This window comes from Amblyomma mixtum, chromosome 3, assembly GCF_055824585.1.
Source record: "Amblyomma mixtum isolate Tamu chromosome 3, ASM5582458v1, whole genome shotgun sequence".
In the NCBI taxonomy this organism is placed as follows: Eukaryota; Metazoa; Arthropoda; class Arachnida; order Ixodida; family Ixodidae; genus Amblyomma; species Amblyomma mixtum.
In genome coordinates, this window is record NC_143014.1 from 90,411,418 (window position 1) to 90,437,205 (window position 25,788).

Consider the following 25,788-nt stretch of genomic DNA (forward strand, 5'->3'; position numbering starts at 1 on the left):
TAGAGAAAATGTGAACTCTAATCCTTTCAACACGATAGCTTTCAGGCTGCCATTCTGCACAAAATCCGGCGTCGGCGTTCAGAGCAAAGAAGCAGATGGGTCACGTGCCACCTAGGTCACGTGACGTTGTGAAGTGAAACAACTTGCCCACCGTGGCAGGCGGCAACCTGCCCACCAGACTGTGAGCAAACTGCCGACCAGTTAAATTAATGATTAGTCGCGAGAGGTTGCCGGGGTAGATGCGCATCGCTTATAACCGCTGCAACACTGCGCTAGGAATGGTATGAGGACTCCCCGTCATCTACGAATGTAAAGTAGAGAACGACAATCTCTGCGAAGTGATAGGCAAAGAGGACCCCAGGCTGTTGAAGGTTCCCATTAACGCTGCCGCGTCATAAGCCTCAAGGCGGAGCTTAGGTTCCCCTCAAGCTTTGTTAGTGGGCTAACACCAGAGCTTCCACTCAGCGCTTGGCCGCTGTCTGTGCGGTCCCTCTGCGACCTTGAAGAGCTGGGTTCCACCCGCCCGGGTGGCAGGTGGGCCACCTAGTTCACGTCACCTTGTGACGCCATTACAACCTGCCTGCCTGTGAGCAAAGTGCCCGTGCCATGTCATCGCAGGGCGGTGGCAAATCGCTTAAACGCTGCACCACTCAGCCAGGGGTTGTAAGAGGGCTGCCAGGGATATATTAATGCAAAGTTGAAAATGTCCTATCCCGTATGGGCACTAGCTCATTAACGCTATCACGTCATGCCCTTAAGGCGAAGCTTAAGTGTCCACTTAAATTTTTCATTAGTACCTACAGCTCGCAGTCAGCTGTGACCAGTTTATTAAAGTTATTGTGAAGTGTACTCGTCTTGCTCAGCTTTAAGCTTCACTTTTTCTCCGCCTTGAGTTGGCCACACGGCGGATCGGGTGCAGACCGAAAGATCGTAATATTTTTTCCCATCCACGTGCACCATCAGGCGTAACAACCAAAGCATTCGCATGCTTTTGTGGGAAAACTGACCTATGCTTGGAGGTGGACACGCTTGGAGGTTGACTCGGAGGTGGACACACACTGTCACTTTGTCGCGCCGTTGTGTTCCATTTTCACCACGCCAGTTCAGTCTAAAGTTATACAGCTGGTAAGGTCGTAGTTAACCTCTCTGCGTGTAGTTTTCCCTTTTTTTTTTCTGCCTCATTCCCTTCGAATGAACCGGCTCATGCAAAGAGGGTGGAGGCACCAGTTAAGTCCACTTTCTTACGACAGCGTTAGAAGTTACCTTATGAGCAATCGTCTGTTGCAAGGCGTTGCTGCTGCCGGGCGGAACAACCAGAATAGGGCGCTGCCCAAGAGTGCGGCGACGGTTCCGTTTTTCGCTCTCGACCACGAGTGCTTCATGAAATTCCCTTAGTACCTGGATAGAAAAGAATCAAGCGCTCCTCTGAAGCACAAGTTTAGAAACAAAGTTGGAAATTTACTTAGCAGATTGCATTAAGAAAGAAAAAAGAAGACACCAGCCTGGGTCTAGACTGAGTAAATGCAGGTGCCGGGCGTCTGTGGGGTGCCTGAGGTCAGCCAGTGGCTCCTGGATAGAAGTCGCTTGTACAGATACATTAAACCGGTTATTCTCGATTATTTCTTCACAGTACTTCATTTTTTTGCTCATCTATCGTCTACCAGAGGAGAGTGAAAGTTTTTAACACACAGCATCCGCATTTTATTGAAGGTGGGAACGAGCAAGAAAACGACCACTTCCTCCTTACTGGGTATAGTACATTCTGAACAGAAAGGCGTAAAAAGAAAGCAAGCTGTCCTCTAGCGCACTCCCTTTTATAAAAGTAAGTCAACCAGAGGGCAGTTTACTCCCTTTTTACTCCCATACAGGCGCATTAGTGTTTAGAGTGCACACTTTTTTTCGCTTACATCTCGTTCACATAGAACAATAATCCGCCATCCATCGTTCTCAAAATCTTTATTTTTTTGAACCCCTCTGTTCTCACATATTTTTTTTTTATTTCGTTCCTAATTTTCACTCGCATGTAATGTCATAACTGGCACCACTTAGTGCCACGCTGGAATGTTTCATGACCGTTCGGCACTGATTTTATAACTACGCATCTTGTTCAGTGTAATTGACGGTTGTTATTCTGGACTGTCAGCAGTGTGACGTCTGAGTACAGGTTAGATCTATTGGAAAGCATCGACTCTGCTTTTTTTTTTTTTGTAAGCCCTTTCGGTGTTACGCAAAAGCGACATAAAAAATATACAATAAATGTCCGATACGGTGCGCAGAACAAGTGCCGTTCTTCTTTGCAGCGATGGCGGTACGAGACATATTTTCCAGATTCGCTGCGTCATTGTCGTTGTGGGTAAATGAAAATTTCTTGATGTGAATGAACCGCATGACCGCAATCAGGCATGGGCAGTATCGAAGGTAAGTACATCTATTTTCGGTACTATCTTTCGATGCATTGTGTGCATCGTTATTAGGTGTCGCTTGCCAAAAAGGAAAGTATCGGAGTATCGGTATCGAAAACACATTTTTAGCGTGTCGTGTATTTAAACGATACTCGATATTCTAAAGAAAGTCAGCAGCAGATTTTGAGGGTGCTCTGAGACTTTAGGCCGGAGGCGCTTCCTGGGGCGGTAGCGCACTGATAAAAGCGAAGAATTAGGAAGAGACGATGACAATGCCGTTGGCTTGAGCGATCATCTTTCTACCTCGTTCTTTGTTTGGCAGATAGACGACATATATGTTGCGCTTCTGCACACTTGGTGACAGAAGGGACGAGGAGATAGGCTCGCCGTCGTTATAGAAACAACACCCGTTCATCCCTATTCCAAGTTGCGGTGGTTGCCAAGATATATGGAAGACATTGGCCTTCATGCTCAGGAGCTTAGAGAAAATTTGTTTTTAATTTTTGCACTGTGAGCACGATAAAGGTGACGCACTCCTCCGCACGCGGGTCAGCGTGGTCGTAAGCGCCGACATCATGAAATGCATCAGCTGACGCATTCCTTTCGTTCGGATCCGAGAAGCGCTACAACAAGCCATAATTCTCAAGAGGCGCAAGTGAAACGCATGGAGTCGACACAGTACTCTTGACGAAAACAAACGAAGGTGCAGGTTTATTTCATTGCAATAATTAAAAAAAAAACACTGTTTCATTACATGCAGAGCACTTCATCTACGTCCTTTCGGGGGAAGAGTTCAAACCACACAGTTTCTCTCCGACCGGATGTTGAGTGGGCCGAGGTAACCGGTGAGCAGCGTCTCGGGGTCTCCCGCTCCATCGAAGGGGGTAGGGGAAAGGGGGGGGGGGGGGGGGGGCGGATGCCACGGAGCTCGAGCGGCCAGCGAGGCTTGTGCCCTTGACCGGGGGATTCAGAGTGCCTCTGTCGAAAACACTTGAGTTTCTGAAATATGCCACTATACTTCGAGGATACTCGAATCGACGTGGCCATGCTTCACTCTTATCCGTTTATAAAAGGCACCTTCATCAGACACGACACAGCAACGCTCTTGTGTGCTCCTCTAGAGGGACTTTTTTTTCTATTTGCGATCGCTTAAAGCACGGCCGCATCGCGGGGCTCTTTCGGACCGGCGGCTTGAGGAAATGCTGTGACTGCTGTTGATCTAAATAACAGAGATTAACAAGAGACGTTCCACCTAATAAACACGTTTACCCCTTTTGTTCCTTACTATTTTCCTTCTAGCCTTCAGCGAAGAATGTTCAACTTCAAACGTCTGTTAAACGCAGTGTTGGGGAAATAACTGTTCGGCTTTCCCAAGCGCACGGAAGTTCCACCTTATAGCGTAGGGCAAAAGCAGAGGCAACCCGGCAGATGCAGTAACAAACAAAGAGTATCAGATACAGTCTCGAGTTCATTCGCATCTAGTTAAGCGCTCAGATACAGGCTCACACGAAGTGCATTAGCTTTAAAAAAAAAAAGATTTTGCTAGGATGCTCATGGAAGTGATAGTTTCGACGTCGCGATGACTTCATTCCAATGCTGAAGTTTAAACGAAAGCAGCTGCGCCGACAGTGAAGCTTAAATGAATTGGAGCGCAAAGAAATCCACGTGGTCGGATTCTTTTAAACCCTTTCAAATACAGTGTTCCATGAGAGATGCTTTAAAAATTCCAGAAACCTCGAAGAAATTGCTTAGCCTAGGAAATCACGTAGTAGCCGCAGCGGTGGCTCAGTGGTTATGGTGCTCGACTGCTGACCCAAAAGACGCGGGTTCGATCCCGGCTGCGGTGGTTGAATTTCTATGGAGGCGAAATTCTAGAGGCTCGTGTACTGTACGATGTCAGTGCACGTTAAAGAACTCCAGGTGGTCGAAATTTCCGGAGCCCTTCACTACGGCGTCCCTCGTAGCCGGAGTCGCGTTGGGACACTAAGCGCCATAAACCTAAACCTAAATCACGTAGTATTAGTAGTAGTTTATAAAAATACCAATTAAAAGGAAGGAAAAGATTTCTGCTATCATGTTACCAGCTTTGTTAACATTTTCGATTTAAGCGATATATTGAAGCACCCACGATACAGTATCGAGTATCTGTATCAGAAATGAATTTTGGTTTGCTATTTTGCATCGGTATCGTAAATACAATTTTTGATCGCGTATCGGTATATAAGGTAGTTTTTTTTTTTTCAAGTATCGTGTCGAGCCCTGGTCGCAACCTAACATATCATGCGGGCATTTATAACGAAATTCTCACGCGAAAGCAGTGTGCGCATGATGACGTCACAATGTCTCCCAAACATCTCCCAAACACCAATAACAGGGGATGCTATCCTAAAGCCAGCCGCTCAGCATGCGCACGGCTACTGTCGCAGAAAAAAAAAAGCTGCAACTACGATCATGTTTCCTCATTAAAGCTTGACGAACGCAGCTGTTTATGTTTTTGCTATTTAAGCGGCTGGTGACGTCACTGGTCATGAGGCGTCACGTGACCACGAGATGGTTTTGTGACGTGTTACATCAACTACGACGACGCGCATGCGCCTAGCGAGCCACTAACAGCCCAGATGTAAAAACCGCAAGAACGAAGAATTTGGGTGCGCATATTGATTCCGGGCACCCTGGGTGGAGGAATTGGCCCAGCTAATGTTTTGACTCCTTTATACTGGGGTATGAAAAGTGGTCGGCAATTTCTTCAATTTTCAAGAACAACGCAATAAAAAGAGCATTTCTATGCCAACGCACGCCAGAGCCTCCTGCAAATTGAGCTGTTTTTGGCGGTATTTCCACCAAACCCTGCCGATCGTCTGTGAATTATGTGTGCAGAGTACTGTTATTCAAAGGACGAAAGTTGGAGCGTTAAATGCTTCCATGCTCCATATATACTGCCTCTGTGTAATTGCACAGAGCATTTCCAGTCAATTTCTGCGATTATGTCGCAGCGAGCGTCACCGTTGAACTTTCCATTTTTTTTTTCTTCCCTTTGCTTTCTTTTTCTTTGTTACTGCAGAAACGTACTCTGCGGCTTGCACTCCACATCTGCTTGCCCTGTCCCTTTTATTGCCGCGGGCTGCAGATCAGGAGTCTGGGTGCAGATCAGGAGTTTCTGCGACCGACACCCACATTTTTTTTTTTCCTTTTTATTATCTGTCTCACTAAATTGTCACAAGCACCATATTTCGCCCATTTTTGCGTCCGCACTTGGCGACAACACTTCACCATCCACGTTGTAAAGCTTGCACTGGATGATAACACGCTACACCGCATACACTGCATACACGAGCCGCATAAGGAGGAGAATGGGTTACCCGTGTTATCCGGCTGTGGCTTCGATGAATAGGGAGGTGGAGAATAGGGATAAGTAGAAGACGAAGAATAAGGTAACCTAGATAGAATAAGGGCATTTTAATGGGCAATCATTGCGGATGCTTTCCGGCAGCAGTTACACACAACGTTCCGCATGTGTGCCCAAATTTCTCTTTCTGCGTAAAGCACAAAGCAAAGGAGTAGCCGAGATAGGCAGCATCTCAACCTCTCCACAGCGTGCGACGTGAAGTAGACAACGAGACACTGTAAGACGCAGTTGATAGGCTTTTGCATATATGGCTAACAAAGGCTCGGCTTTTGACTATTCCGCGTCCGGTTGGCTGTGTGAGTAAACTGAAACACTAAGGTGTGCGTCTCCTTTTACGCCGCAGCAGAATACAAAAGTCGTTTGATTCCGTTTTGTCCTTTGCACGAAGAAGCTCGAAACGTACATAGAAGCTTGGTAAGTAGTTATACGCTGACCGCAGAACACTGCCATTAAATTCCGGAAATGCATTCTTCGAACAACCAATAACGAATGTAACGCAACAATATGAAGATCGCATGTCCCCTTGAAGAAAGGTGAAACTCAAAACGTCGCAACTTTTTTTTTATTTTCGACAAAGCCGATCGATGTAATGCAGTTGTGCTTCCGTTAGAGCTAGAGAGGACTGAAATAACACATTTTCCTTGAACTTTGCGCGTCACTGTCGGTGTGAAATTCTAGCCAAAACTCAATTACATACGATGGCGTCCGCCGCGTACTCTCGAAGCCTGCTTGATATATAATGAAATATGAAAGTATGCAGGCATTCTAACTGAAAAACCTTGTTTTGATGAAACTGAACGCTTGTGTGCAAAAATAAAATCTCCTCGTTGTTGCGAAATCTGAAACCGCTAAGTACCGAACAAGCACTAATGATTTTCATTGCTGAAAACAAGGAGCCCTTTGTAAGTTTTCGCGGTTTATTATTTTACAGAAGCGCTCTTTGAGGTGTGCCCTGCGTACGTGCATGAGTTCCTGCGTCCGTGCGTGTGTGCGTGTGTGTGTCTGTGCTATTGGCATATAATATTAGAAACAAGGCTATGAATAAACATCGCCAAATAAAAAGCAAGGTATAGGCGCTGCACCCTTACTATTATTATGGGATACATAAGTTCATGGATGCTCATACATAGATTGCGTCCGGTTATGGGCATTGTTTATTTTGGTGCCTTTATTGTGTTTTTTATCTTTTTTGGACAGTTTGCTACATATTTCTTCGTCTCGAAAGCAGTAATCCAAGGCTTTAAACCGTCGAAAGACTCCAGAAGTTTACTTAGTGTTTCCTTTCTTTGTGCAAATATGCCTCCGAGTACTTAAAATGTTCATCTCTCTGACTTCGATATCAAACCGTGCACACGCATATCAATACAAGACTGCAAGACCACTTCCCGTATTAACCCATGCCCATGCACCAAGCGAAAGATAGTAAAACGACTTTTATTTTTTTACCGTCTTTTTGTAGCTCAGGACTAAACCATCTTCACCTGAGTGAAGAACTTCGCTTTACAGCTGGTTTTAAACTTGAGCCGCGTTTTTGAAACAAATGTCTAGGCTTTAAAAAATTCAGAAAAGGAAAAGCAAGCGCGTAGAACGTTGCTGAAGGGCGGGCTAGCTAGAGACACGTGTCCGAAATGAATTTCGGCTTGCGGCGGCCGTAGATCAACGTCATGTTTTTGTTTGTTTGTTTGCTCTTTTCCGTACTCCGTTTGGCCCGCGATTTCCACTGCTTATACGAGCTTCGAAAACGGAGCTCGCCTGTACGCGGGGCGCGGAGTGCGCGGCAGCACGTGGCGATGAGCTCAGTTCCCGGCTTAGGGGCCGCACTGGGTGTGACTTTGTATAGCTTGAAAAATGAAACGTTTCAAGCAGGCTCGGCCTTGCTTCGTTGTGTGGAGCAAGGGAGAGAGGCGTGAAGAGGGAAAGGAACGTATTTTTAGGAAACGAATTTTCAGCTTTGTTTCTTCCGGAGTTTCTGTATAGGCGTTATTTCCCTAATATTGACTCGAAAAGGCAAACAAAGCTTGGCAAATATGAGTAAAAAAAAATGGGGCATGAAAACAGCAGCCGTGAACAAGGCAAAATGGGGAAGGGTGGAGGGGGGTTGTGTTTAGTTCTCTCTCTCTGCGGTGAAGGATGGTCTGTAAGTAGGGAAAACGTGAGACGAAAGAACAGGGCCAACTTTCGATGCAAGACAGAACAGAGGTGAAAGCACTAGTACGATGACGCGATGGCTCAGCTCGCTGAGAAACAAGCTTCGGCGGCACCATTCATGCAACCCCAGCGAATGCGGGCCGCTTTTGCCGAAGAGGAGCGCCGGACTCGACACAGCATACAGCACGCAGCCCGCGCCGCCGTAGCCTCGCGCCTCTGACCCAAGTCCGTCCGTTCCTTTCGCAAGCGGATCGCGGATTCCGATTCGTCCGGGTGCCGCCGCTAGCCAGGACGGGTGGGCAGTGGACGTGACACACCTCCCAACGATGGGCTTCCAAGGCAATGGGTCGCCGAGTCAAACAAAGCGACGACGCACCCACGCGCAGCGCACGACGCTGAAGTCAGCAAAAAGTGACGCTGTCTGCTGCTCGGGGCGCTTCGTTCGCTACATGGTGAGATGCCTAACGGCAGCCGTCATACAGGAAACAGAGAGGAAAAGGGAAGAAGCCCGAAAATTGAGAGGACGATGACGGGAAATACAAAACATCCTCTCTTTCAGCGGTGCTTGCTAAGAGCTGGTACATCGTTCCTGCTCATGTCGACAGCATAGTTTTCTTCATACATAAGCGGAAAAAGTGAAGTGATTAGTCCAGTTTTGCGACAAGTGCGTATGTATACCATCAGATGGCAGGCGAATTCGGTCGGAATCAGTTTTTCTATACGCGGTGTTTCACCTAAGTCTTTACACAATTTTTAAAAATAGACTCTTCTTGGCACGGCGTGGTCAGCAGAGTACTACATGGGAATACAGCATAGATGGGCTAACTACCAGGCTGGCTAACTAATATTGAACACAATTTTTTAACTATTACGTTGGGCTCCTTAATTATAGAAAGGCGTGTAACCCAGCGTAAGCTCTATCCATATCAGTTTTTTAAATTTAGAAAACGTGGTTACCCTCAGCGCTGTGGCCCAGTAAATTTTCGCTACATCGCGCCAAAGTACAGTCTTTGTCAAAAGTTTAAAGCCCAGGGGGTTTACTTCCAAGCTTGATATTGGGACTCCAGGAGCATTCATGGAAGTCCTACCTATTGCAGGAGGCAGTACCAGAAATCTTGTCATGTCCAGGAAATTTGGAGCGCTAGAGATCCATTAAGACCGACACAGTGGGGCTCAAAAGAAAACCCCCTGGGCTGCAAACTTTTGACAAAGGCTGTGCATGCGCTTTCGAGAAGCTTGCGGGCAAAGCAACCTCTCCCGTGCACGTAACCCGTCGAAACACCCTGTATACAGGTGCTTAGTTTACCATACACCGGAACAGACGATGCATCGTCTGGCTCAACATAAAATGCCGACTGGCACAGCTTTATTGCCATAAGCTCTATTCAGTTAACAATGAGAGTTCTTTATGACAAGAACCAGTCGGAGCGGGAACATGACGAAGATAAATCTTGTCCGCTGCACTTGTAGACTGCCAAGCCGAAAATATTAACAAAGCTGACTAAGTACACTCGCCATACGGTTCAATAAAGGGTATTTTGCGACTTCGTGAGGATTCCTTTCCTGCTGCGAAGTGAATTCTCGTTCGTTCTTCCTTTATCTTGCGTGGCGCACAAGGCAATCTAGCTTTGTAACAAAGTCTGGTGTGCTTGTCATAATTTCGCTGCACCTATCCATCTGCCGCATACGATGATATGAGGGGCAAGGAGGGGAGTGGAGGGGGGGGGGGGGGGGGGGGGGGAGAGCGTATCAACGTCGCCCCGTCGAGTGAGCGGGTAATTCCGCACACACCATCGCCATCCGTCTTCGTGGGCGACACATGTGCCGCGAACACTTTCCAGCGAGCCCTGCTGAGAAAGTAGGTCGATCGTCTCAAATGACAACAAATGCGGCCTCATTCCTCCGGTTTCACTCCTGCGACCGGCGGGCTAGGCTTCGGCCGCGCTTGACGCCGCGGCATGCGCTGCACGGCGGCGTCAACACTACGTCCTTAATCGGCCGCGGGGAAAATAAAACGAGAGAGAGAAATGGGAAGTGCCGCGGCGCAGAAAACATGGAGCGCCAGCGCTTTCGTTCCAGCTCGTAGCCTTTTTCTGTTGTTTCATTTGGGAAGCAATCAGTGAGCCTAATTACCCTCTTGACTCCTCTTTTGTCTCTAAGTGGCTTCGCTTTTCGGCCTCTGCCCTTCAACGAAAAAGAGCGCAGAAAAAAAAAGGGGGGGGGGGGGGAGGCCACAAATTAGGGGAATAAAATCATGGCATAATGAGTTCGAGATTTTTTTTTTCGACAGCAATCACTACGAAACCTAAATTAGGCTTGTAAATAAGGACGTGTGTATAAATTCGACGCACTTCCGTCGAGCGAAGGCCTGTTGGTTCACGTCTTTTCCCTCTCATGGCCGCCTATCAACCATGTTTGGCTTTACTGCTCGCTGCTTTCGTACTTTTTTTGTTGATACGGTTCAGTTGCCTATAGCCCTCATAATAGAAAGAACAAGCCTAACGTATGCAAAGAGAAAAAGCAAGATAAGACGAATCTCACTATCTAAAACTGCCCTCAGCTAACAACCATCTTCGCCTCACTGGCGTTCCGTACCAGTGGAACCCTGAATAGCAGAAATGGCGAATGATTACTGGCTCACAAGCTTAATGTGGTCTGATAATGTCCTGCTTTAATCTTGAAAGTGTCCCATTAATTTTCGCACACGAGTTCAGCGAGACGTGTGAGACCGAAAAAAATGAGCGGAGTGCCATGAGCCTATAAATAAGGAAGGCTGTGTAATTCCAATAGCGGCGTTTTTCTACGTAATGCTGCCCTTTTTTCGCGTCATGATTTGTGCTACGTAAATAGGCATTTAAAGGAGCTCTCGCTAACTAAATAACGATTTCTGCTCCAAGCAAAACGTTGGTACGCGCTCTGGGCGACTTCAGAGTTAACTATCACCACAGATTAAAGCAGTAAATTCGCTTAACTATAGAGTGTTGAAAAGCTATGCGATTCAGCTATAGAGTAGTGAAGCGCTCCGCAAGTTTACGAAAAGTCGCTTGCGAGTTTTCGTTCTTAGAAAGTATTGCGTCACGTTGTCATCGAATACTGGCTTTAAAATATAACGGGTGTTTCAGCGAACACTTTCAAAAATATGTTTTTTGGGGTAAAAATATGGCTTTTGAGGCATAGTATTACTAGTTTTGGCGGACGTCAGAAAACCGATAAATCATCTTAAGTAGTAAGCTGGTTAACTAATTTTTATTAATTATCGTTTTAACTGGGAGAGTTAGGCGTCTAGTTGCAATTAGGTACTTTTAGCCGGTCGTTAGCAATAGCAATATCAGTTCTTGAAATTTTGAAAACACTATTACCCTTGTCGCTGTGGCTCGACAAAATTTGGCTTTTTCGACTAGTTACGTGGACTGGAGGAGTTACTTTACTTGCATGCTTTCGAAAGCGCATGTATCTTCGCATGCTGAAGCCAAATTTTGTCGAACCCCAGCGGCGAGAGTAATCGCGTTTTCGAAATTCTAAAAACTGATGTGACAGTACTAACGACAGGTTACAAATCCCTAATTGCAACTAGGCGCGTAACTCTGCTAGTTGAAAAGTTAATTATTAAAAATTAGTTAACAAGCTTACTACTTAAAACGATTCACCGGTTTTCGAGTTTCTGCCGACACTGGTAATGCCAAAAAAATGATAATGGCTGATAATGGCTATGCCGACACTGGTAATGGCTATGCCTCAAAAGCCATATTTTTACCCCAAAAAGCCTATTTTTGAAAATTTTTAAACGTGTTCACTGAAACACTCGGTATTAGGACATCTACAGAGCTTTACAAATTTCGCACAGCAGCGTGCAAAGCCTCAGCTAGCGATACTGTGACAAGCAGTTGAAAGTTTTCCGCATGATATATGCTCCTTCCCACATCGCGTTAACAACAAGAAGAAGAACTGTGACGTCAGGCGCTGTATACTGACCTGATATGAAACTGACAGACCGTTTCCTCAGCTTGTGAGGGTGCACCAGGGGCATCAATCGGAATCCACTGTCTAGAGAGTTACCGCGCTGTTTATCTGGAAAATATGGAAGCCGTTACGGAGGGCTCTTCATGACTTAGGGCGTGACAAGAGCGAATCACATGCGAAGAATAGACGCCACCGGAGCTGACAGCACAAAGCTAGTGTCTTTTCAACGTACTTACTACCCTCTCGTTGCGCTTAAGCCACGAGTACTCTCTAACCAACTAGCAAATATTTCCGTTGAGCTGAACGAAGGAATAAAGAGGTAACATTTTCTTCGTTTATCGGGCGCATGTGTAGCTATGTTTCTTCCACAGACACGAATTTTGTACCACGAACTACTCTGCAATACAGCTTTTAAGGGCGGTCAGGAACTTCTGGTTGGTTGGTTGGTTTATGGGGTTTAACGTCCCAAAGCGACTAAGGCTATGAGAGACGCCGTAGTGGAGGGCTCCGGAAATTTCGACCACCTGGGGTTCTTTAACGTGCACTGACATCGCACAGTACACGGGCCTCTAGAATTTCTCCTCCAAAGAAATTCTAGCCGCCGCGGCCGGGATCGAACCCGCGTCTTTCGGGTCGGCAGCCGAGCACCATAACTGCTGAGCCACCGCGGCGGCGGAACTTCTCCGGTGAAGAAAATAAGTTCAGCTTGGTGAGTTGTCTCGTGGTACTCTAAAGACACAAGGGAAATTTTTACGTTTCCTGTCGAGCGGAAGAAAGGGTCCTTTTTTAGTTAAGCTGACTACGCATTCTTCTTTGAGAATTTTTAGTTTAGTTACTCAAAGAAGAAAACAGAGAATAAAGAAGAGGAGTGGCGAGCAGAGCTGTACTCGAGATCGTCCTTGTCCTAACCTGTCCATCCGTATCGACGTGCCGAAGCGACTCTTGCCGGCGGTTGCGCCCCCCCAGATGTCGAAGGCGTGCTGTTTTTAAGAAGTTCCCTTCCAGGCTTTGGGCGCCCAAACTTGTTCCCAATCAAGAAGCGTGCGGCCTGTCGGCGATGCGGCCAAATGAGAATCGCCCGTCTAAGACCGCGCGAGCGCGTGGCCCTCTGTGGATTGCGGGTCCGGCAAACAGGCGGCGATGAGGCCAGCGAGGCGGCACGGTCAGCCACGCTTGCCCGGGGCTCTATTTTGAGCCCGCCCTCGGAGGAGTCAGCATCCCGGCGCCTCCGGAGGCTGTGGCGCGGGGCCCTGTTGTCCCGAGTGCGCCGCTGGCGTGCGCCGGCCGCCGATCAATGGGGCAGCGCGTTCGCGGGGATTCGGCCAGAGCCACTTCGTGCTTTATATAGATGACGCCCGGTGGGCAATCGACGTCTGTGGGCACGCACCGGCCCACATCGACCGGGCCACCTGGGGCCCACCATGAGGGGGCTCTGGGGTCACCCGCTGACCCCACGGCCGCCGTCGAGCGGGTGGTCGCACACCACGCTTGGAGAGCAGCCGACAGTGCCAGCCTGGTTACGAGGGTCAGCACGCCGCGATGAACGCAAGTGCTTAGAAGTAGCTCTGGGATTAGGAATGCAATACGTCACATCGATCAAGCTGAAAAAAAAAAATAGTATCGCGACGGACGACTGCCATGCAGAAAATAAAAATGCACCCTTAACAAGCATAATATGTTATTCGCATATTATGATACCTTCCCTCCCGCACAAACATATCCACACACGTGTATGTGTACAGTCTAACCTCGTTTTACCGAAACGGTTTGGCTCATGGCGTGATGACGAACGTATCTCTTAATATGACTGCTCATATACCGCAAACCCGTAGACATATATGTGCTGAGTCGGCGGATGGCTTTTAAAGGATACCTGCAACCTAACACAAGCTGCTGAGAGCGTCGTTATTCCTTAGCATCCATTCATGCAATATGACAAATGGCAAGGCCCGTCGACCGCGTACCATGACACTGGAAAGCATGGAACCACAAATAAATGTTATCATTGTGGGGAAAAAAATTTGCACTTTTTCACTGCTTCTCCTTGGCGCTCAGCGCTCAAAATAGAAGAATGGAAATACCTGGTTGGGAAGTCGAGATTTCGTTCTCATCGCAGTTCATATTAACGAGACAACATTACATGGACCCCAGTAGGGTCTGTGCATTTTCGCTCTAGCCGTTGCCCGAACAGTGAGTTTCCATTATAAAAAGGTGAAAAAAACGTAAAATGACCCCGGAAAAACTGTCCATAATTCAAGTCGTCCATATTACCGACGGTCATATTAACGGGAAACGACTGTAAACGCTGGTGTTACTGAATCTCACTAGGCGCTTACATATAGTTCACTGCGTCCGCTTTTGGATATGTCAACCCGCGTGGATCTTGCTTAGCACTCCAAAGTTCTCAGTAGTCAAGGGTTGCCTGAAGAGATAGCAGAGGGGTCTGTGCAATTCCTGTGTGTTTAGAGCCAAGTCGATCTGGTACTTCTCCCGTTAGGGGATAAAACGAGCTGCGCGGGGAGAAACGAAGCCGTGCTAACGCGCACAAAAAATATTTTCACAAAACCCTAATCAGCCAATCAGAAGCAAGTGCAGGGAAAATTTCAACCAGGAAATTCTCCCTGCTGTCTGTGGAGTAGACACTGCCAGAATTAATCAGGCGGACCTACCCATGCACCGCTGCACACTCCTTAAGTTGGGAGGGGAGGGGGGGGGGGGGGAAGTGGAGCGCCAAACTGCTACACGCCACGGACTGCTGACTAGCGACAGAGGTCACACCTGATTAGCCGCGATCGAAGGAATGGGGCGCACATGACAGACTGGAGAACAAAAAACTCTACTCCGAATCAAGTTGCAGTCAAACACTATCCCGCAGAGAGCTTAAAAGTAGTGACTAACGTGATTTCAAAAAGGCGAAGAAGGCAATGAAGCGCACCCGACTGAGGAATTACAAGGATGCGTAGACAAGACAACAGACCATGAAGTTCATTAACACACGAATAATGCCGGCTTAATGACCGAAAAAAAGATGCGTAAACGTACACAATGTTACGCGATTAAACATCGCAATACATAGACCAGATACAGAGATAGAGCTACACGGACAAAGTGTTTGAGAGAGCGGGGGAAGCGTTGGCATATCTGTGGCCGTTTCAAGGTCCGGTCGCAATGTGCGCCGCCGGGCTGCAGATACTCGCTGCTCATCCAGTGTGGTATCGCAGACGCCGATGAGCATGGGCAGTGCATCTTCGAGTCCGCCGTCACCGTAATCGACGTATCACATCCAGGTCAGAGGCTCGCATCGGGCCATATCCCTGGCTGGCTTCACACGCGTCGCACGAAGAGACTTTTACCAAGCAATCTGCCCGGCTCCTGTTTTTCCCATTGCCGCGTCATCACGGTGAAGAAAGGAGATCGAATCAGACGGCGCCCGAACGCTAAAGCACTGTCTCGGAAGGAAAGGAGAGAGATCACGGGAGAGGCAGGACACACAAGGAGAGGACAAGGGAGGAACGATTAATTTCAACTTAACACTTATTTCGCAGAATAGGGGCGGGAACAGGTAAAGCGGAAAAAGACATTACTGCACAGGGGGCGAGAACTAATCATCGACAGCATTCAGCCATTTCTTTTTCAGTCGCCCTCAGTGGGAGTGCGTCCTTTCTACGTCTTACTTTTTTTTTTCACACGTTGGTTGCTTCTTCCTCGTCGCTTTTGATGTCTGACGACGGATCCTCGCTGACCATGGTTCGTATCGTAAAACGCTTCAATTTGTCCGCAGCCACGGCTCCCTAGGAGCGCTGTTTTCGTTGGAGCCCCGGCGAGTCCTGCATTTTGGGTCTGGTTGTGAAGCTTTTCCACGGTGATGTATGGGCATCAGTACATTCGGCGCAACTTGCGCGGGCCGTCTGTTGTAGCTGGCTTCCTGTCGACAAACACAGTGTCGCCTATTTGGTTACCCAGCTCTTTCCTTCGTCATTTTATGGAGCTTTTACTCTGTTTCTTTTACTTCTCCTGTGTTTTTGATCGCCTTCTCTCGTTTCGTGTTTAGTTAGCACGCAGCTCGGAGTGAATCGTCCGCACGCATCGTGCAGATCTCCTAAAGATTACCGTCCTTCTTCAGTTATTTTCCTTTAATCATCGTCCCCGTGTCCAGGTGTGGTGTGGAATAGGCTGCACCCTGGACAGGAAACTTAAAGGGTTAAAGACATGAAATTTAAACGCCATAGCGTTAAGCAGCTCGTGTCGCAGAAAATCAGGCGTCGGCGTCGTTGACCGTGAATGAAAAGTCCACGAAAAATCCCCAGGGAAGCAACCTATGAGGCAGGTGGGCCACCTGGGTCACGTGACCTTGTGACGTCATCACAACCTGCCCACCGGATAGTGAGGAAATTGCGCACCGTGGGCAGGCGGCATTAAATTAATGATCGGTCGCAAGAGATTGCTCGGGAAGAGCAGCCTAGGCCGCACAAGCCCCACCGGTGGCAGCACCTGCCATCGCAGGGCAGTGGCGCATCGCTTAACCGCTGCACCACTGCATCAGGAGTTGTATAAGGACTCCCAGGGATCTACGCATGCTAAGTAGAGAATAACAAATTGTGCATCTATGGGCATTAACCCATCAAAGCCATAGCGTCATACCCTTAAGGCGGAGCTTGAGAGTCCTCCAATTTTTTGCTTCCGTGTTTTCTTATTTCAAATGATGCGTTAGACATCAATACACGTGGACCACTCGATGATAATCGCCTGCAATCAATAAATAATTTCAAATTGAATTCCTTCTTAACATTGTTTCCATTTCGGTTCCATCACACAAAGGTTTAGTTTCTTTTCAAGGGGTTTAACATCCCAAAGCGTCATCCACCAAAGGATGGCTATGATGTGTAGTTCGTTTTTAGCTCAGGTGAGGAAAGAAAAAGCTGCAGTATGACCGCTGATACGCGGTTTGTTGCCATTTCAGGTCTTGAAGCAGGCTGGTTCAAGCTCTTGAGTGAATTAAAACAAGGCTGTGGCTAGAGTTCCGTCCAGACGGAACTACAATTTGCGCTAGAGTTCTGTCCAGACGGAACTACAATTTGCGCTAGAGTTCCGTCCAGACGGAAATACAATTTGCGCTAAAGTTCTGTCCAGACAGAACTGCATGTAGCGATGGGGTTCCGTCCAGACGGAACTGTATCTGACACCATACAGTTCCGTCCAGCATTATCTGCCACAAGAGTTATGTCAAGACGGAATTAAAGCTGGCGTTAGGGATCGGGAAACCAGTTTGCTTGCAGACTTTTGCATGTTTATTTAAAAAAGTGGCAATCCTGTTCCGCCTAATGTGTGACAGGATATTCTGCTGCATCATTTTGTTTTCCAAGCAGTCAGTAAGAAATGGCAATAGAACGAGTTTTGGCTTGGGTATGTTGGTGCGTTTGCATAATGCTTGGTGACCGTTTGTGTACGTCTTAGTCTTTTTCGCGCTACGTCATCTTGCAGCAAAAACAACGACAGGGCTTCACATTACTTCGCGAAGAGTTTCTGCACTCTGCTTCTAATAGTGTCATTTTCCCGATCCTGCATGCGCGCACGGAAGTTATACCTTCGAGGATGTAACTAAACGCAAGTACGCGGACAGATATTTTGGTGCCGTATACATGCGTAGAGAGAACATCTGGATCTTTGTCAACTGGTTATTCCAGAGGCAAAGAAATGCTTTATGTGGGCGGAAATCACCCATTTTGTATAGCATGGACAGTACGGACATTAGACAGTTTTAGTTTTACGTACGTAGAACCTTCACGCACGTAAACGTGAGCAGACTACGTAGCAGACGCTCGTGTCGCTTCGTACAGTTTTAGCTACGCAAACTGTGTAGATCTGCCATAGAACCTAGAAAATGCGCTAGCATGTTGTGCCGCGTCATCTAGTACTGATAAAGAAAACTAATTTTGTTTAGTCGAGCTGCTTGGAGCGGAGCCAGGCCAAGCCACAGTGCGGGCGCTTAATACTTTTCCTCTTTCTTCTGACAAATGTTGAGCGATTTCATTCCACCGAACTGTATGTTGCATGTTACCTTCAAAGGGATTGCATTTCTTTACGTCCCGCGGCATATTTAAATCATTGCTTTTCGAGAAGCCAAGGCGCGCTGGTGTCCCACTCATGTTGACGACGTGTGCGTATGGAGTCAAAACGTGCACCGTTTTGCTTTTCCCGCTGACTGTGCCATGGGTCTCGCGATATCCCGCGAGGTTGTGAGCTTCGCGTGGTCTCGCGAGACCGTCGGCACACTCGTTGCTATGACGACCACAAACGCTTTTCCGTCAGGCTTAGGAGCTGCTGAAACGGATTTCTATGTGGAAAACAAAAGCTAGTCCTCACCTAAAACTTCACGCGAGAGCGAGAATGGGTCAGCTGAAGACAAATACAGCAATTTACAGCACGATACCACGTCGAGGGATTAGTGACGAAGCTGTTATCGTTGCGAAGCGGGCGGGCAGGGCGCCGCCATCTTGCCAACGCCATGTACGCAAGCAACGTGAAGACCGCTACGCAAAGATCCGAATCTCACGTACGTCCGTGCGACCCACGCATACACTTCACGTTCTGCGCATGCGCACTGGTGACCCCTAAGCGCTCTACTTACATGAAGCTTCTACGTACGTGAAACTAAAACTGTCTATTGTATGGACGGAACTCTAGCTGCAGTAAATATTCCGTCTGGATGGAACTGCAGCAGCAGCAGATGTTCCACGGAACGCTAGACACTCCGTTAAAACAAAGTACCGTTGTTGATATTGCAGTTTTTCGTGCCTCACGTCACAAACATCGTTCAGTTGATGAAACTGAAATCAAAACAGCATGAGGGAAGAAATTCAGTTAGAAATTATTTAGCTCTCTTAGCCGAATACCACGTGGTGCTCCATGTATCCTTACGTTTAACGCATCATTCGAACGAAAAAAACTCTCAACTAAAATTTGGTGTCTGTAATCCTTTAGAATGAAATGCCAGGACAGGCACGAACTTTAAGACGCACCCTCGCCCTCAACCCGGGCATCTTTTCCACCACTCCTCACCACCTCTGCCGTCCATCACCCTCGCCCTCACATATTTTTTTTTCGTTCCAATCCTCCCTCACCGAGTGAAGACCTAATGAGGTGAAGGTGAGCACGCCCTTATGAGGGTGTCCGCATTTGGTAACGGTGGGATACAAGTCAATAATTGCAGTCAGACGCCTATAGGCAGTAGTTGAATCCTGAACTATTAGATTTCAGTTAACTGCATTGCTAGTTAATATGATTTGCCTGTTTTTTGACTTCCGCCAACAGTGGTATTACTATGCGGCAGGAAGCTTCTGTTTACCTCGAAATAAGGCTGGTCCTCGAACGTCGTGAATTAAATCCTGTAATGTTTTTCAATTTCTGGTGACCTTATATATGGTTTGGTTTGGTTTATGGGGTTTAACGTCCCAAAGCGACTAAGGCTATGAGAGACGCCGTAGTGGAGGGCTCCGGAAATTTCGACCACCTGGGGTTCTTTAACGTGCACTGACATCGCACAGTACACGGGCCTCTAGAACTTCGCCTCCATCGAAATTCGACCGCCGCGGCCGGGATCGAACCCGCCTCTTTCGGGTCAGCAGCCGAGCACCATAACCACTGAGCCACCGCGGCGGCTCCCCTTATATATATATATATATATATATATATATATATATATATATATATATATATATATATATATATATATATATATATATATATTCTTTCAGATAAGAATTTACACAACTTATAAAAGTAGTTTTTTTTGAGCTGGAAGAGCGCTCTGTTTCGGCACAGCATTGCCAGCGGTGTATACTCCGTTTCATACATAGCAGTCAACGCAGCGAAGGCTGCGGCGCCTGTTCGCGATCCTCGTCCGCATCGTAATGTAGTGCGTCGAAAGTGAAAAGAGTAATGAACTTAAAATTAAAGTAAATGTTGGTCGATATTGTAATATAATAATAAAAGTGTTTTATTTTGCAAAAAGATTGCTTTTTCTTTTATTTTCTTCAAAACTCAAAACAGAGTGCATTAGTTTTCTTGTTTTTTTCCGGCTTCTCCTGTATCAGGTCTTCGCAGCTAGGCCGGCCGGTGATGTGGTCTGCTTTCGTCTTTCGGTTTCTGAGTCTGCGAAAATGGCACCGCTATCTCCTACTCGCTTGTTTTCCTCGCCCACTGCGGCGTCAAGAACATCTCCTGCTCGCCTATTCTCCAAGCTGAAGTCTCCGAAAATTTCGAAAGACTGCAAGCAGGTGATTGTCAACGTTTACTCTAGCGTAAGTAAGCGCTTCCCGGAGAAAACTGTGCGTGAAGTTCTCGAAACTGTGGGCGAGATGACCGGGGTGAGCCCTCGGACAGTTGCGAGGTTCAAGAAAGAAGGTCTCTCTACTGAAATAAGATCCCCGCAAAAATGACCTAGCAAGGTGACAATATCTAGCTCTTGCAGTGCTAAATATGACAGCTTTGCACTCAACGCCATCCGACTCAAGTTACATCGTATGTATGCCATACACTACACTGTCTTTTCCCTTCGAAAGAAGTAAACAACGCTGTGTTTTTCAAAGGAGGTATTAAAGTTTGACACTTTTGAGTTTCTACCTAATGAATCTTTTACTAAAAATAAAAAAATAAATAAAAAACCCAAGCCGAGAGTCGAACCTTGGCCCCTTATAAAATGAACAGACAACCGCGCGCTTCGTACCACTCAGCCACGACGCGAGGCGGACGGATACATTTTGCATGTTTTTTTGCGGCGGACTACTTTCGTACCTTTGGCAGCGTTGACTGCTATCTATGAAACGGAGTATAGTGCACCAGATTAATGCTAAGACTTGCTAACTAGAAGAGCAAGGTTCCGGGCTAGTTGGTAATGCATTTAAAGGAAGAAACAGCGCGACGAAACACAGACACACGAAGAAACGACACACACACGAGCGCTCGTGTGTGTCCAGCCTGCTAGTTAGGAAGTCTTAGCTGCATTCTGGTGTACTACACCGCTGACAATGCTATGCCAAAAAAAGAGCTCTTCTAATACAAAAAGCCTATTTTTAAAAAGTGTAAAAAGTGTGTAACTTCTTCGGTGGAACGCTCTGCATGTGTATGTATGTGTGTGTGTGTATATATATATATATATATGTGTGTGTGTGTGTGTGTGTGTGTGTGTGTGTGTGTGTGTGTGTGTGTGTGTGTGTGTGTGTGTGTGTGTGTGTGTGTGTGTGTGTGTGTGTGTGTGTGTGTGTGTGTGTGTGTGTGTGTGTGTTGAGATCCTACTTAAAGCTCTTAACGCAGATAAAAAGAAACGAAACATGAAGTGAGCTGCTGCATAAAAAGTTAATAACTGCACCGAAAACAGACGTGTAGTCGAAGAGCAGGCGAAGGAGTGGTGCAGCCGTACTTGCGCTTCCGCTTATGCAAAGGCACGCGTTCGCTTGCGACTACTCCGTGAGGGGCAAACAGCCTCTGTTCGCAAAACAAACCAGGTGAATGCCGAACATACAGAGACTTTCTTTTTCTTCGGTTCCTGCACGTGGAATACAGTATGAAAGTGAGGAAAGCGAATTATCGGGCCGGTTTTGCGCAGAGGCGGCGAGAAAAATAAAAATTCGGTTTAGGACTCACTCAGTGTTTGCTTTGGCAGCGAACAATTCTTTTCTTTTCTTTTCTGCATTGCTTGGTTGCTCCTGTTTTTCTTGTTTTAGTGGCATCAAAACTTTCGGCCCTTTTTCTCGTTCGTTATACTGCCTAGCATAAGGCGAAAAAAAGAAAACAATGCTTACATTTAAGATGCGACGGTCGCCGGAGGAGCACTAAAAATGGACGATGGACGGATTTCTCAAGTAGTGTTTCACGTGCAAAATGAACATCTTTAACTACATTAGAATGAAGACGAGCCAAATGCGTCGTGAGATCTGGAAAGAGATTAGCGGTCATGCACATCATCATTCTTCTGCTTTTGGTTTGTTTCATTCAAATATATGGAATATTAAACTAGCTTTTAATTAATTTCTTGGTCTGGGCTACATGGTTTATTCCTGATTGCGTGTTCTTTGCATAAAAGGAGCAAAAACGCCGTGTGCGGTGCGCACCATACATGTTGTTTGTGTACTTTTGTTCGCCTTCTCTCATTTTCGGAAGACACTTGTATCCAAGTTTCTTTCGAACGTCTTGCAGTGGTTGTACATTGTAGGTCACGACTGCCCTAACTAAAATTTTAACGAACACTCAGCAACAGTAATTATACACTGCGAAAGGTTAATTGTCCTCAAAACTTGCACCGAAGGATAGATGCCTCAAATTACTACACCAAGTTCCATTTATTCCTCGCAAATCATTACTACGGCGATAGTTTTCCATCACTTTTCCATGGTTGAGAATTTTTTTCTTCTCAAAAGTACTTCGTTTAACTACACGGCGTAGGCCGTTCTGCAAAAAATATCCAAAACAGCTGTTCGATGTAATTTAAAAACTCTCCTGCCTACTGTATTTTTTTCTGAATTGCATACAGGTTTACTGCTGCTCTTTAGCTTCGCGATCAAATTTCATGCTTCTCACATCAGCGCTCTGATAGATACAATGTCTCCCTACATGTTTTATTGAAAAGGCGTTGAACTATACCCTCATCCTCCGGCAAACCGAGTAATAGTGTGCAGAGCTGCCCGAAATAATTGCTGTTCCCTTAAAAAGTTGGTCCTTGGCGCTGTAACATACTTTTATCTGCGCTGGTTTCATCTACATAAATAACTCACGCCACGCACACTCGTCCGAGAATCACAACTGACGACAATAAAGAGGCGAAGCCGCTAACTGCCTTCAGAATCCGCCAAGCTTTGCTGTTTTCTTGCGCCGAGTATATATAAGCGATTCAGCGCAGGCCATTGTAATGAGACACGGTTCGCGTTTCCTTCCCTCTCTCTCGAGTTTCTATCTTTTCCCTGGCCGTCGCCTCTGGCTGCCCGGGCAGCGGATCTCCGCTCGGAGCATCGCAGGGGCGAAGAGGTTTTTTCGGCCTGTCCGGAGTCGGCCGGCTGCGCACCTGAGAAGCGGGGCTTCGGGGGGCGCTTTTCCGCGCCAGCGGCTCTGCCGTGCGCTTGCGGTGCGCGCTATGAAAGCGAGCGGTCTTGACAGGGAATTCGGCCGAAGGTCGACGGCAGCCGCCGGCTGGTCCCGCGGATTGACAAAGCGTCGCGTCGCCAGTCTGGCAGTCGAGGCCTTGCGGCCAACGGCTCCAATCTCAGCGCGCGCGCCTGACGGCTCAATCGTGTAAGCGGCTGACGCCGTTATTAAATTCTTGTTCAGTGTAGCGACAAAAGCAGCTCGCGGCGCCATGTCAGAGATCCCTTGGATCCGCCGTCGGATTCAATAAGGCAAACCGATTGATGCCCAGCCGCTGAAGCTGGCGGCCTGCAGGCGCGCAGATAACACACGGTCAATACAGTGCTCCTGCGCAAGGGGGACCGGTGGCGCGGCGGCGTCGTCCACCGCGGCTCTCACTCCGCCGCTGTCCGACGGGCCGCGGTCACCGGTGAGCTTTCACCCCGATCACTCCGCGCCCTTCGCGCTGTCGCGAGCGACGCTTCTCTGGGCGAGAAACAACGCGGTGGGCCCGCTTGCCGCGCTCAAGTCGCTCCCGTTTTGCTTCCAGACTTTCTTTACTTTCCTCGAAGCAACAGAAACGCATCTGCCGCCGAGGCGCTCTGCTGTAAAACAAGGCGACGCGGCCGCCGTTCCCTTCTTCAGAATAATCCACTTCAGTCAAATATCCCCTCAATATCCCGGTCTCTTTTTTTTTTATTTATCACGAAATGTCCTCGCGTCCCGTTTCACTTTGCTGTTCGCTCTTTCGTGTAGGCCGTTGTTCTCTTGACGGGGAAGTAATAAAACGGCGACACTTCGGGAAATTCTCGGATGAGAATTCGCAGGTCACACATTTGGTCGGCTTTCTGTGCGCGATGCGCAACGTTGTATCAGTTTCTGCGCAAAAAAAAAAAAAGAAATGGGATACTTTTGTTGCACTTTTTCGCTCAAGAATCGAGACCAGAATTACTGATGCCGCCCATGTTAGTTTGAATGACGAAGTTAACGATTGAAATCTTAGCGGTCCAGCTTCATGCAACAGAAAGAAAAATAGTAAGTTTCCGTCCTCAGTGGGTAAGCGTATTTTGTTTTTCGCGCACATCAGAACACCGAGTGGCGCTGATCATGGCATCAGTAGACACAAGACGTACGAAATACGGCAATCTTAAGTGACTCGTAGCTCGTGGTAACGTCAACGTTCCTCCAGTATAACTACTCAAAAACTTTGAAGAGTGCATTTATGCGCCAAACGTTTGAAGAGCTTACCTATTCCTGGTGACACCTGGTATGCACTATTCCTTGTAACTCCATGCAAGATGTGCCGTTTTTCATACTCTTAATGGCAGTGAGACATCTGTTCAATTCTTTTCGCGGTGAGAAATGCACCGTCTGTTACACGTGGCTCTTGTTTCGAGGACAAATGTGGCTTAAACGAAATTTCAAGGTTCTTTTCTCTTTTACAATCAATTGTCAATTCAGTTCACCTCCTCATTATACCTGAACGCAATTCTTAGAACTTCTATCGAACGTTTGCGGTAGGAACTGCCTAGGAAACACTGTCTGGATAGGGATGGCGGCGCTGATAAGCCACAGTGCGGATACGGCCACGCACATGAAGATGTATGTCATCTACAACCCTTCAGCCGGAACATGGGGCTTTTTGTCGCTGAGCGGTGAGTAATCTAACCGGGTTTGATAACACAGCTTCTAGCGCTGAAAAAACATCTTGAACCGTAGCTAACGCGCCCTCTGAGAAAACGCGAAGTTACTGCAAGAAAAAATTTAGGGGGGCGCTTTGTTGACCTAAAGTGCGGTGGTTAGTTGGAAGCCTTAAGCGCGGTGGTGCTGCTTGTATCACTGATGTGTGGTTAAGATGTTAAGCTTCGCCTCTAAGAGTGGAACGCGACAGCGTCTTGCAACGCTGCCAGGGAGTCCACAGAACGCCATCGCCCGTTCGGCTCTACGCCTTGCTCGTCCGTAAATTGGTTTTTGAGGGAAGGAAATGTATGTCTCGCATATCTCGGTGGACACCTGAACTTCGCCGTATCGGGAAGGGAGAAAGATGGGAGTGAACGCAGACACCGTATTTACTAGACGCGCCTTTGTTCATTCCAAACCATCGAGCTGGAATGGCGGAGTGGTTACCGTGCTCGTCTCGCACTCCAGAGGCCCTAGTTCGATTCCCCAACTCGACCAATTTCCTACTCCGTTTTATTGATTTATCTGGTCTGACCAGAAAGGTTAATAGGCTACTTGGTCAATTAAGCAATTAACTAACCTCAGTCCCACTTACTTGGAGCATCACTATACCATCCCTTTAATTGGTTGCATGGTTACTAGCCAAAGTAAACTCGCGCACTGTGACGTTACGACCATTTCGACCAATTGAAAAGCGCGACATTTCTGTCCACAACTCCTGCTTACAACGATGAGGCATTAAAGGCTTTCGCCTTAAAAGCATTCCGCAGTCCAGCAGCAGACTCTACCATTACGACTCTACCATCCGCCTCACACCATAAATTACATCTCGGCCATGAGTGCTTTGTGTGTGTTAGAAACGTACCCACTCTGTTTATATTTCGATGCTGACTGGCACTACTCGGTACGGGGCACTACTGTTTTTGAGACTCATCAGAGCATGTGTGACTTTTTATATTTATTTTCGCTGCTTTTTGCTAGCTGTTTGATACACCAGTCAGGTTGCTGTTCTTTAATCACTTGCTATTGTTACCGACTCCTGGTGTGCAAAGTGTAGCATACTGTGTTGGGTGCATT

The 25,788-nt window shown here is 47.3% G+C and overlaps 1 protein-coding gene and 1 long non-coding RNA gene across 6 annotated transcripts in view; one reads left to right on the forward strand and one right to left on the reverse strand.

Moving 5' to 3' along the window:
• Oamb (Octopamine receptor in mushroom bodies) overlaps positions 1 to 25,788 on the forward strand; it is a 510,270-nt gene that overhangs the window by 222,734 nt on the left and 261,748 nt on the right. The gene's annotated exons all lie outside the window — the stretch shown is intronic.
• Positions 1,264 to 25,788, reverse strand: part of LOC149350918 (uncharacterized) — a 72,170-nt gene continuing 47,645 nt past the window's right edge. The window contains exon 3 of the long non-coding RNA XR_016290471.1: positions 1,264 to 1,398. This is a non-coding gene — a long non-coding RNA (uncharacterized LOC149350918). The remainder of the gene's footprint in view (positions 1,399 to 25,788) is intronic.